Source organism: Rhinoderma darwinii, chromosome 1 (genome assembly GCF_050947455.1).
Source record: "Rhinoderma darwinii isolate aRhiDar2 chromosome 1, aRhiDar2.hap1, whole genome shotgun sequence".
Classification (NCBI taxonomy): domain Eukaryota; kingdom Metazoa; phylum Chordata; class Amphibia; order Anura; family Rhinodermatidae; genus Rhinoderma; species Rhinoderma darwinii.
The window spans coordinates 326745101-326757606 of NC_134687.1; positions in this window are offsets into that span (position 1 = coordinate 326745101).

Sequence of the window (12506 nt, forward strand, 5' to 3'; positions counted from 1 at the left end):
TCACACGTAACTGCCTCTCAGCGTGTGAACATACCCTTAATCTGCTAGTCCCAACCCTGGTTACAAATAAAAACTCAGTTCACACTGTTCTCATGGAAGTCTTATTTTTTGCTCTCTATTTTTAGTCAAAACCCTAGAAAGGCCCTTTTCACACAGCAGAGTTTTTGATGAGGATTCCTCCACAAAATTCCACCTCCAATTCATTTCAATTAGGGTCGGACGCTTCTTTTTTCCCCCGCTAGCTGATTTTTTCAGCTAGCGGAAAAATGAAGCGTCCCGTCCGAACCTCCCATTGAATTTAATGGGAAGAGGAATCTTCCTGCCTACGGCAGGAATAATTCTGAAGCGGATATTGCGGTGGGTCCGCCACGCAAAGTCTGCCGTGTGGACGTACACAAAGATTTCCATCACAGGCATCAATTACAAAACTCTTCATCCCAATTTGGGTTTGAAAAAAACTAGTATGAATAACTCCTGACCAATATGAACCAAAAATGTAAAAAAGGCGTAACTATATTAATGGGGTATTCCAATTTTTAAATATCGCTAGTATATGCCAACACTTCAGATTAAGCATTTTCTTACGTGTTCATCAACCTTTGTGATATATGCCTTACATTGCCCCTGTAAATTATTTTATATTGGGGAAACAACACAAGAATGTAGAATCATAATTAATAAGCATAAGCCGACTATCCGCACAAAGAGACTAGATTTACCTGTCTCAAGCCATTTTGTAAGTGCTGGACATAGTGTCAATGACCTTAGCTTTTCGATTATAGACTATATACCACTACATAGGAGAGGAGGTGATAGAACAGCTAAACTGAAACGTAAAGAACTAGAATGGATTTTCCGACTCAATACGTTATCTTCTAATGGCTTCAATCTTGACTTTAAGGTCAGTGCTGGCATTATATAAAAGGGTCATTGAGGTGTGGTCTGGTTAGGATGTCCCTGTATTTTCTTGCATATCCTGAGTATGGTATAGAAACTGAACATATATGTGCTATGAATAAATTATTTTAGTTTATATTATATGTTGTACTAAGCAGCTTTTATGTTTATTTATGAATTCTTTCTCATTTTTCTATATTTTTCTAGTTGAAAATATGTACGTGGACTTCCTCCTCCGAACCTATTTTTCCATATGCGGACCATCATATTGCCTACGATTTCTTTGTTCTGTATTTTGCAAATGAATAACATATATGTCCACTAGACTCTTGACTGTTTACACTATAGTGATGCCAAATATTAAAGATTATATATTATATATTGTGATTTTGTATCTCTCGGTTTTCCCTTACTTTTTGTGGCGTTTAAACTTCCCTTTAATGGCATACCCTTATTATTTAATGTCCATATTTTGACACATTATTTAGTGAGAACCTGTTTGTCAGTAGTATATATATATGTATATATATATATATATATCACTTATTGTAGCGATTTTCATATATAGTAATTGATTTAGCTTCTTCTTTAATAGCGGGCATCCTTGAGTTTTCCAATAGTGTTGGAGATCAATATATCTTTAGTGACATTTATCTTTTGAATATTGATCTTTCCTAAGCACATTTAAGTTATGACCTGTGCGCTTGTTCTCGAAAAAGTACTATATATACGCTAATTAATATTTTGATACAAACATGGCCGGCCTTAGATACATTCGGCCAGTGCGGTCGCACAGGGCGCCAGCCGCCACACTGCGAGAGGGGCGCCAGCGGGTGTGGGGCAGGGCTTAACAGGACATGTAGAGAGGCAGTTCTTGGGGCCTTCATTAGGCCCCTTGGCTGCCATGACAACCATCAGCACCCCCTGATCGCGTCATAGGGGGGCCGATGAGATGTCAGAAGGGCGTCCCCTCTTTCTAACATTTTAGATGCTGCGATCGTGATTGATTGCAGCATCTAAGGGGTTAAACAGCCAGAAACCGCATGATCGCTGTTCCTGGCCGTTAGTCCTGGGTGTCAGCTGTAATATACAGCTGACACACAACACCTACGGAGCGGGCTCAGCAGGTGAGCCTGTTCCAAACCTCATACCCCCGCACCACGACATTCTATTATGTCGTGGTGCAGGAAGAGGAGTTTTACAGGAATAGAAAAATATGGCTACCAAAAACTGGGCAACACCTGTCAACAGGTTGTGTGTAGCATTGCATCTTATTTCCATTGAAGTGAATGGAGCCGAGATGTAATGCCACACGCAATCTGTGGACAGGTTTGGCGCTATTTTGCGGAGAAAACTGCCCTTTTTTTTAATCCTCTATAATCCCTTTGATCAGCAAAACATCCCCCCACCAACACTTTTCTAATGTTCATCTTTTAACTTAAAAACTATTTAGGAAAAATAAAATGTGCCATCGGATTTGTCAATATGGTCTCTCTTTCTACAAGACTCTCATCAAAACTAAAACAGAGAAAAATATATTTTGTAGGATAGGCCAGGAGAGGCGATAGTATTTCACTGTATTATTTATATCCACCTAATTTTTAATTTTTGGTAGAGATGTAATTGCCTGTAAGCAGGATTTTCTCTGCATAGGAAATATGCAAAAAAAAAAAGTATATATATATATATATATATATATATATATATATATATATATATATATATATATATATATGCCAGTTGTGCCGTTTTGATTAGCGAACTGCAGATCTGTCAAGTGAGTTGGCTGAGCATGTAGCATATCCTTAAGTTCTGCTAAAGCATAGAACTTCATTAATACAACACTAATCGAAATACTTGAGTCGTGCATGTACACTATTGTACTAAAGTAAAAATAAAACCATATAAATACTATTACATTGAAGACCTGCACATTTATAATATCCATTAAAATTACTGGACATGCTTCTAAAACTGAATATGAGGTTGTGTATTTCCTGGCCACTTATACAAATAAAAGTGAAATGTAGTTAAAAAAGAAAATTATCACAGCATAGCAGCTGCTTTATTAGCTTCCGACTATATTTGTATGCAGATAGATTGAGGCAATGGAAAATGTTATTTTCCACAGTGACCTGCTTCTGTGAGTTTAACATGCACAACGTCTCTATGGAGCTTCTTCACATTGACTTGAATCTCACAATTTAGATTGGCAGTTTTTACTGAGCTTGAAATGCATTTTGGAATTGGTTTCATTCAGATGGTTAGTAGGTGATAATGTAAGTCCCTTGGATAAAAAAAACGGCAGAAATATTTGCAATTTCTTTCTGACCAAGAAACAGGGATTGCAAGATTTGTACTAGTGACACATTTATGTATAGCTTTTTGTCTAAAAATAAAATTAAGAATGGCAAATATAAAAAAATCCATCTGCATTAATAGAGTAAATAGTAGATCGGGAGAAGGGGTTTTAGCTTCTTTCCCCTTTGTGTCGCAGCACTTACTGTACATATGTTTGGGGTACACACAGTGTGAATCATGCTGTGCATAAAGCGTCTTTATATATAGGTGGTGTGCATACCTGTAATGCAATCTGTGTTTATCTTTACTGTTCTTTTGCTGCTGATGGAAAAATTTGTAGCTGGGGTGATGTGTACCATGTTACTCCATAGTTATGACATGCCAGGAATTTAATGCATATATTTATGACTGTATATATGTTTTAATGTCTGTATTGTACATGGTCTGGTTGGCGGTAGTTACAAGGGACGCATGCGTAACGTCTATGGCCACGGACCGTCGTTCTGACTTACCCTCTGACGCTCGCGGCCATGGACGTGTGAGTTCTCGGCGGCATCTCCCTCCTGAGAGACACCGGCACTCACTTCCTGGTTCAGAGACTGTCTCCCGCAGGGCGCCCGCGCGTGCACGGCCTTAAAGGGCCAGTGTGCGTGCAGTTGCAGAATATCTGCAATTAGCCCAGAATGCTGCTGGACTATAAAAGGGGCTCTTGATCATTGCCTGAGCGTTGTTCTGTTACCTAAAGTTTGTCTTTGCAAATGGTCTCCTAGTGTTTTCCAGTTCCCAGTGTTACCCGTTTCTGCTGCCTGTACCCTGTATCCCGTGCTACCGTGCCTCTGTGCCGTCAAGAGTTGGGGGTCATATTGTATCCTCCGCTGCATCTAGTGTGTCGCACCCCGCCGGGTGTCTTTCTACTATCGGAGCCTCATCTTAGCCTGAATCCATCGCTACTGTCTACATTGCCTCAGGTACCCTTTCTGGACTATAGACATTGCATAGCACCTGTTTGGCCAGCTGCTATCCCGCTATGCGGTATGGCCCAGTGGATCCACACCCCACGCCGTGACAGTACGCTCAGGCCATGAAACCTGCTGGTCAATTCATGGGCCTGTCATCCTCCCAAGCCATGCAGGCAGACCTGCAAGATCTGCGATCACAACAGGATCAACTTCTTGTGGCAGTAGACTCCATGGCACAGCAGCTAGGGGCGCTAGCTGCTTCCTTCTCTGCTCCAGCTTCCCCGACTGATCCTCTTGCTACACCTCCTGGCAGCACCAGTTCTGATCCTCGGTTCTCGCTGCCACTGCCACCTCATTTTCATGGAGACACAAGTGCGTGCAGTGGATTTCTTAACCAGTGTCATATCCACTTCACCCTGCACGCCAGAGCATTTCCTTCAGATGGAGCCAGGATCACCTTCATTATTTCCTTGCTTGCCGGCAAGGCACGTGGCTTGGGCGAATCCAATCTGGGAACGACAGGGACCCGAGACTTCCAGGGGTTTGTGCGCTTATTCCGTACTGTGTTCGAAGAGCCTGGATGAGTCTCATTGGCAGCTACCTCTATGCTGAACCTTCGCCAGGAGAACACCTCTGTGGGCGAGTACACAATCCAGTTCCGTACCCTGGCAGGAGAACTGTGCTGGAACAACGAGGCGTTAGTAGCTTCCTTCGGGCTTGGTTTGCAATCCGAGATTAAAGACGATTGCTGCTCGTGATATACCATCTACCTTGGACGACCTAATATTACTCGCCACCCGAGTGGACATGAGGCTCAGAGAGAGAGATCCCAAGAGGTTCGTCATGAGAGAAGACTCCCTAGGTTGGCTCCCAACTTCCAGCAACCCCTCTTGTCTTCATCTGCTGTTTCACCCAAATTTCCGATGCAAGTGGATCGTCTCAAACTATCGGTCCAGGAGAAACAGTGCAGGCTTACTTCTGGACTATATTGCGGCCTTGCTGGCCATGTTGTGTGTCTGTGTCCCCAGAAGCCAAAAAACTTAAACGCCTAGGATTGGTTGGAGAGACAATCCTGGGTGACACAGCATTTGATAGAGAACTCTCCTCCAAGCTGTTCATCCCTGTGACCATTGTCGCTGGCGAGAGGCCCCATCCGGTCTCTGTCTACCTGGACTCTGGCTCCACAGCCAATTTCATGCGTAAAGACCTTGTGGATCTTCTTCATTTGCCTACTACCCTTCTCGAGAAGCCGTTGATAGTTGCCTCAGTGGATGGACTAACGTTGTCTGACCCAACTTTGTCTGTAACCAAGCCGCTGAGGCTTCAAGTGGGAGCCCTTCAGAGAATCTAGAGAGGGGCTTCATACGCAAGTCCTCATCCCCAGCTGGGGCGGGGTTTTTCTTTATCGAAAAGAAAGACGGTTCCCTCTGACCCTACATTGACTACCGGGGTCTCAATCAGATCACGGTAAAGAACAGATATCCCTTGCCTTTTATCTCCGAACTGTTTGATCGTATACGGGGGGCAAAATTTTTTCTAAATAAGACCTGCAGGGGGCTTACAATCTAATCCGGATTCGTCAAGGTGATGAGTGGAAGACTGCATTTAATACATGTGATGGGCACTATGAATACCTGGTTAAGCCCTTCGGCCTGTGTAACACCCCCGCGGTTTTTCAAGAATTCGTAAATTATATTTTCCGTGATCTCCTCTATGTCTGTGTTGTGGTGTATCTCGATGACATTTCGATTTTTTTCCCCAGATCCTGTAACTCATCAGAGACATGTCCGCCAAGTGTTGCTTTGATTAAGGGAGAATCACCTATATGCCAAGCTGGAGAAGTGCGTGTTTGAGAGAAAGTCTCTACCCTTCCTGGGCTATATCATCTCAGATCAGGGCCTTAAAATTGATCCTGAGAAGGTAAAGGCTGTCCTGGAATGGCCACGCCCTCAAGGCTTAAAGGCCATACAGCGCTTCCTGGGATTCGCCAATTTCTACCGGCTGTTCATTGACTGCTCCTATCTCCACCCTCACCAAAAAGGGCATGAATGCCAAGGAGTGGACTCCAGAAGCAGAGGCCGCGTTCAATAGCTTAAAGAAGGCCTTCACGTCAGCCTCAATTCTTCATCATCCTGATGTGACTCTACAGTTTTCATTGGAGGTGGACGCCTCCTTTGTTGGTGCTGGCGCACTTCTGTTCCAGAGAGGTTCTAAAGGCAAGACTGTGGTATGTGGCTACTACTCTAAGCTGTTTTCTCCCGCAGAGTGCAACTACTCGATTGGGGAACTGGAGTTACTGGCCATCAAGCTGGCCCTGCAGGAGTGGAGACACCTACTAGCAAGCGCAGATCATCCAATCCTGGTCTTCACGTACCACAAGAACCTCACCTATCTTCAGACGGCTCAACGGCTGAATCCTTGTCAAGCCAAGGGGTCACTGTTCTTTGCTCGGTTCCAGTTCGAACTCTACTACCGACCTTCCGACAAGAATGTGAGGGCCGATGCCTTGTCTAGGTCTTTTGAGACAGAGGACACTGTGGAGTCCCTACAGAATATCATTGACCCTTCCTGCATCATCTCTGTCAACCCTCTGCAAGTTAGAGACATACCTCCGGGAATGTCCTTTGTACGTCTGGCACAGAGGAAGAATCCTTCGCTGGCTGGGGACATACACTACCGTTCAAAAGTTTGGGGTCACCCAGACAATTTTGTGTTTTCCATGAAAACTCACATTTATATTTATCAAATGAGTTGCAAAATGACTAGAAAATATAGTCAAGACATTGACAAGGTTAGAAATAATGATTTTTATTTGAAATAATAATTTTCTCCTTCAAACTTTGCTTTCGTCAAAGAATGCTCCATTTGCAGCAATTACAGCATTGCAGACCTTTGGCATTCTAGCTGTTAATTTGCTGAGGTAATCGGGAGAAATTTCACCCCATGCTTCCAGAAGCCCCTCCCACAAGTTGGATTGGCTTGATGGGCACTTCTTGCGTACCATACGGTCAAGCTGCTCCCACAACAGCTCTATGGGGTTGAGATCTGGTGACTGTGCTGGCCACTCCATTACAGATAGAATACCAGCTGCCTGCTTCTTCCCTAAATAGTTCTTGCATAATTTGGAGGTGTGCTTTGGGTCATTGTCCTGTTGTAGGATGAAATTGGCTCCAATCAAGCGCTGTCCACAGGGTATGGCATGGCGTTGCAAAATGGAGTGATAGCCTTCCTTATTCAAAATCCCTTTACCTGCATCTTTTCAGTTGTTCTGCGTCTCATAAATGTTCTTCTGTGTGATCCAAACACCTCAAACTTCGATTCGTCTGTCCATAACACTTTTTTCCAATCTTCCTCCGTCCAATGTCGGTGTGCTTTTGCCCATATTAATCTTTTCCTTTTATTAGCCAGTCTCAGATATGGCTTTTTCATTGCCACTCTTGCCACCCTGCCCTGAAGGCCAGCATCCCGGAGTCGCCTCTTCACTGTAGACTTTGACACTGGTGTTTTGCGGGTACTATTTAATGAAGCTGCCAGTTGAGGACCTTTGAGGCGTCTATCTCTCAAACTAGAGACTCTAATGTACTTGTCTTGTTGCTCAGTTGTGCAGCGGGGGCCTCCCACTTCTCTTTCTACTCTGGTTAGAGCCTGTTTGTGCTGTCCTTTGAAGGGAGTAGTACACACCGTTGTAGGATATCTTCAGTTTCTTGGCAATTTCTCGCATGAAATAGCCTTAATTTCTAAGAACAAGAATAGACTGTCGAGTTTCCCATGAAAGCTCTCTTTTTCTAGCCATTTTTTAGAGTTTAATCGAACCCACAAATGTAATGCTCCAGATTCTCAACTAGCTCAAAGGAAGGTCAGTTTTATAGCTCCTCTAAACAGCAAAACTGTTTACAGCGGTGCTGACATAATTGCACAAGGGTTTTCAAGTGTTTTCTAATCATCCATTAGCCTTCTAACACAGTTAACAAACACAATGTACCATTAGAACACTGGAGTGATGGTTGCTGGAAATGGGCCTCTATACACCTATGTAGATATTGCATTAAAAACCAGACGTTTGCAGCTAGAATAGTCATTTAGCACATTAACAATGTATAGAGTGTATTTCTGATTAATTTAATGTTATCTTCATTGAAAAAAACTGTGTTTTTCTATCAAAAATAAGGAAATTTCTAAGTGACCCTAAACTTTTGAACGGTAGTGTAGTTCCAAGCTGGCAGGTCACGCGGGTGCCCGTAAGACCCGAGACCTAATTGCCCGTCAGTTCTGGTGGCCCACGCTGCCCAAAGACATCACGGACTTGGTCTCCTCCTGTACAGTGTGCACAGCAAATAAAGTGGCCCACTACAGACCAGCTGGTCTGCTCCAACCACTGCCTGTGCCTGATGCTCCCTGGCGACATATTGCAATGGACTTTGTTACAGATCTGCCTCTCTCTGCTGGGTGCAGTGTGGTCTGGGTGGTGGTGGATCAATTTTCCAAGATGGCTCATTTTGTTGCACTGACTGGTCATCCTTCTGCTTCCCGACTGGCCGATCTCTTCGCCCAACACATCTTCCGTCTGCACGGCTTGCCTCTGTAATTTTGTCTCGGATTGAGGGGTCCAGTTCACCTCGAAGTTCTGGAGAGCACTCTGGGGTCTCCTCGGTGTAAAGTTGGACTTCTCCTTGGCCTACCATCCCCAGTCCAATGGTCAAGTCGAGAGGGTTAACCAGATTATGGAGAACTATCTGCGGCACTTTGTCTGCAGGCGGCATGATGACTGGGTGCAGCTGCTTCCGTGGGCGGAGTTCTCCTATAACAACCATACTAGTGAGTCCACCACCTCCAGTCCGTTCTTTATTGTCTACAGCCAACATCCACGAATACCTCTTCCTGTCTCTACTATGTCCCAGGTGCCTGCAGCTGACTCTACCTTCAGGGACTTTCTGCAGATATGGCAACAGACCCCGATCTTCTATTCTGCTGGCGGTGGACCGCATGAAGAAAAAGGCAGACATTAGAAGACGAGAGCCTCCCCAGTTTCTTCCAGGTACGAAGGTCTGGCTGTCTTCCAAGAATATCCGGCTGAGGGTGCTGTCCTGCAAATTTGCCCCCAGGTTCCTCGGACCCTTCGAGATTCTGCTGCAAATAAATTCTGTGTCCTACAAGCTTCGGCTGCCTCCTACCCTCAGGATCCCTAACTCCTTCCATGTCTCCCTGCTGAAGCCCGTGTCCCTGAACCGCTACTCCAGGACTCCTAGTTCCGCAGTGGCTCCTGGCGGCTCATCAGGGACTTTCGAATTGAGGGAGATCCTTGCCACCAAGAAAGTGGGAGGAAGGACGTTTTATTTGGTGGATTGGAGGAGATTTGACCCAGAGGAGAGGTCTTCGGAGCCAGAGGAGAACATCGATGCCCCTGTCCTCGTGAAGAGTTTCTCTCCTGCTCTGGTCCCAAGAAGAGGGGTCGTAAGAGGGGGGATACTGTAACGTCTATGGCCGAGGACCGTCGTGCTGACTTACCCTCTGACGACCGCGGCTATGGACGTGTGAGTTCTCGGCGGCATCTCCCTCCTGAAAGATGCCAGCACTCACTTCCTGGTTCAGAGACTGTCTCCCGCAGGGTGCGAGCACGGCCTTAAAGGGCCAGTGTTCGTGCAGTTGCAGAATATCTGCAATTAGGCCTGAATGCTGCTGGACTATAAAAGGGGCTCTGCCCTCTTTATCATTGCCTGAGGGTTGTTGTGTTTTCTAAAGTTTGTCTTTGCAAATGGTCTCCTAATGTTTTCCAGTTCCCAGTGTTACCCGTTCCTGCTGCCTGTAGCCTGTATCCCGTGATTCTGTGTCGTCAAGAGTTGGAGTCGTGTTGTATCCTCCGCTGCATCTAGTGTGTCGCACTTCGCCGGGTGTCTTTCTACTATCGGAGCCTCATCTTAGCCTAAATCCATTGCTACTGTCTACATTGCCTCAGGTACCCTTTCTGGACTATAGACATTGCATAGTACCTGTTTGGCCAGCTGCTGTATAGTTGCAACATGGTAGCGGGGTAATGTAACCCTGTGCGCCATGTTGCGGGGAGGGTCATGCAGGGTCTGCATGACTGGGGAGCCCTGTAGAGATGTGATAGGTGCTAGGGCACTCCCGAAAGTTAGTTGGGTGGATTAGGCAGCCCAGTATAAAAAGTAGTTCCCAACAGAAAGTGTTTTTTTTTGGCATAGTAGAGACCTTACAATTGTTTGCAATGTTTTAATGGATTTCAAATAAAACTCCAAACTTGTATATGAAGAGGTGCTGGATGATTTAAACATTTGTTGTGGCATATGCCTGTGATTGATGGTAGACTGCTCCATGCGGGAGGTAGTCGGCAGCTGTAGAATAGGCTACGTTCAGCCTGAGGGCCGAGGGGAAGGAAGAGGCCTGGGTTCCTCTGCATTGCTGTGAGCCAGAGAGGGCTAGCCGATGTACGGCTGGAAAGGACTGAGTAAATCCTAATAAATAAGAGGCCTGAGTGACATTTAAAGTGCTGAGCACCCTTATGGGTGACCGCCGTTAACTGGACTATTTGTGACCGACTGTTAAGTTGCCTTAACAAAGTTCCTGTGCCTCGAATATTGAAAACCGTTAAGATTGCTCAAGCTCCTCTGAGAAGTATAGAGTTCTGTTTTTTGCATCTTCCTCCAGTCTGTGTGTCTCCTCTTTGTGCCGCGCAATTCCTCTGTGGGATGGTACAGAGATCCCTCACCTGCAAGACCCCTTCTTGACCATCTCACAACAGCACCAAAGTAAGCGGAAACATCATACCAGGAAATGCTTAAACACTCGGCATGTTCGACATACAATCTCTGACTGGACTAAATGTAATATACATATACAGCTGCCTGAGGAAGAGAGGGACTCCATTTAATCAAGCCCTAGGTAGGGTATGATGAGGCTTCACTGTTGCCAAACTGCTTTTCCTTTCTGCTGTTACCACAGTGCCAATCGTCATTTAAAGGTAAATAGCCCCATTAGGGCATATTGACGCTTACTTGGTACCCCCTCCATGTGCCATAACAGGGAGCTGCTTTCTAATAGTGCATTACATAAACACCAATTTATTTAAATGGCTGCCATGTAATACTACAATTTTTCAGTTTTTACTACATGCGTGATCAGATGTAGCACCAAAATAACAGTTGATGGTAGGGGGTTAGAGAGGTCTGGATGCATGTTAATTATAAAAAGGGTTTGTCTTGGTGAAACAACCCCCTTAAAGTGTTGAATACCAGAAACCCAGGCTGTAGAGTTCGTTTTACAAAGTGGCTGCTCTGTATGTAGAATATGGAATATGTTCCTACAAGTTCTATCTGCTTATTGTTTGTTTTTCTTTGTTTTTGGTCATTTCCTCAGGGAGCTCCAGTGTCCATTCATAGTCCAAAGACCTAACTTTAGCTAAATTGACTCTAGAATATGCATGTGCAAAGAACTAAATTGAAAAATTAAATAAGTAGAAGACAGATATGAATGGAATTCTCTGAACAGATAGAAGTAAAAAAATGTTTATAAATAATAGTAATAACACATTGTGCAGAAATACTGCAGAAATACCCCTTTTTTTTATATATTTTAATGCCCGACTGAAAAATAAAATAAAAATGAAAACATAGATGTAAAATATTTTATGGCACAATGAAACAAGAAATGACCTTTGCTATCTTTTGTCTCTAGTGAGCTAGAAGGAGCGTAACAGAAGCATACTTGAAGCAGATGCGCACATTTGCTGAGCTGTCAAAGTAATAGGTTTCTTATTATGCTCTCCTTTGTCTTCTTCTTAGAAGTGCTGAGCCACTATATAATCTCCCCAGGAGATACAGAACTACACTGGTGCACTGTACACGTATTGTTCATGAAAGGTATTACCTAGTTTAGGCAAGAGGAGGCTACTGCGACTTTGTAATATATGGCAGTAAGGGAAATTGTTCGAGATTTTAGTAATAAAGAATGGAAATGGATTTCACTTTGTGGCATTAGGTGGAAGACACTTATTTATGTTTATTCATTAACTAAATGGAAACCCATAAATGATGTGCTACGTTCACAATGTGTTGAATGTACCTATAGGGCCTTATAGACCCGACGGATGCCAAAAGAGTGTATTTTATCATGCGTTGGGCAGGTATACATTGGTATACCTTTATTTAATAGTATAGGAAAGCTCAGCAAAAAATATTTGCATAAATTTTTTTGGGTACGGCAGCCTACTCATGACTTATGCCATTGAATGGCATACAGGGGCATATGTTGGTGCTTTACATTCAGCGCATACGCTATGGCATATGAAATTAAAGTGTAAATGCAATGTGAACATAGCCTTAATCTGAATTTTAA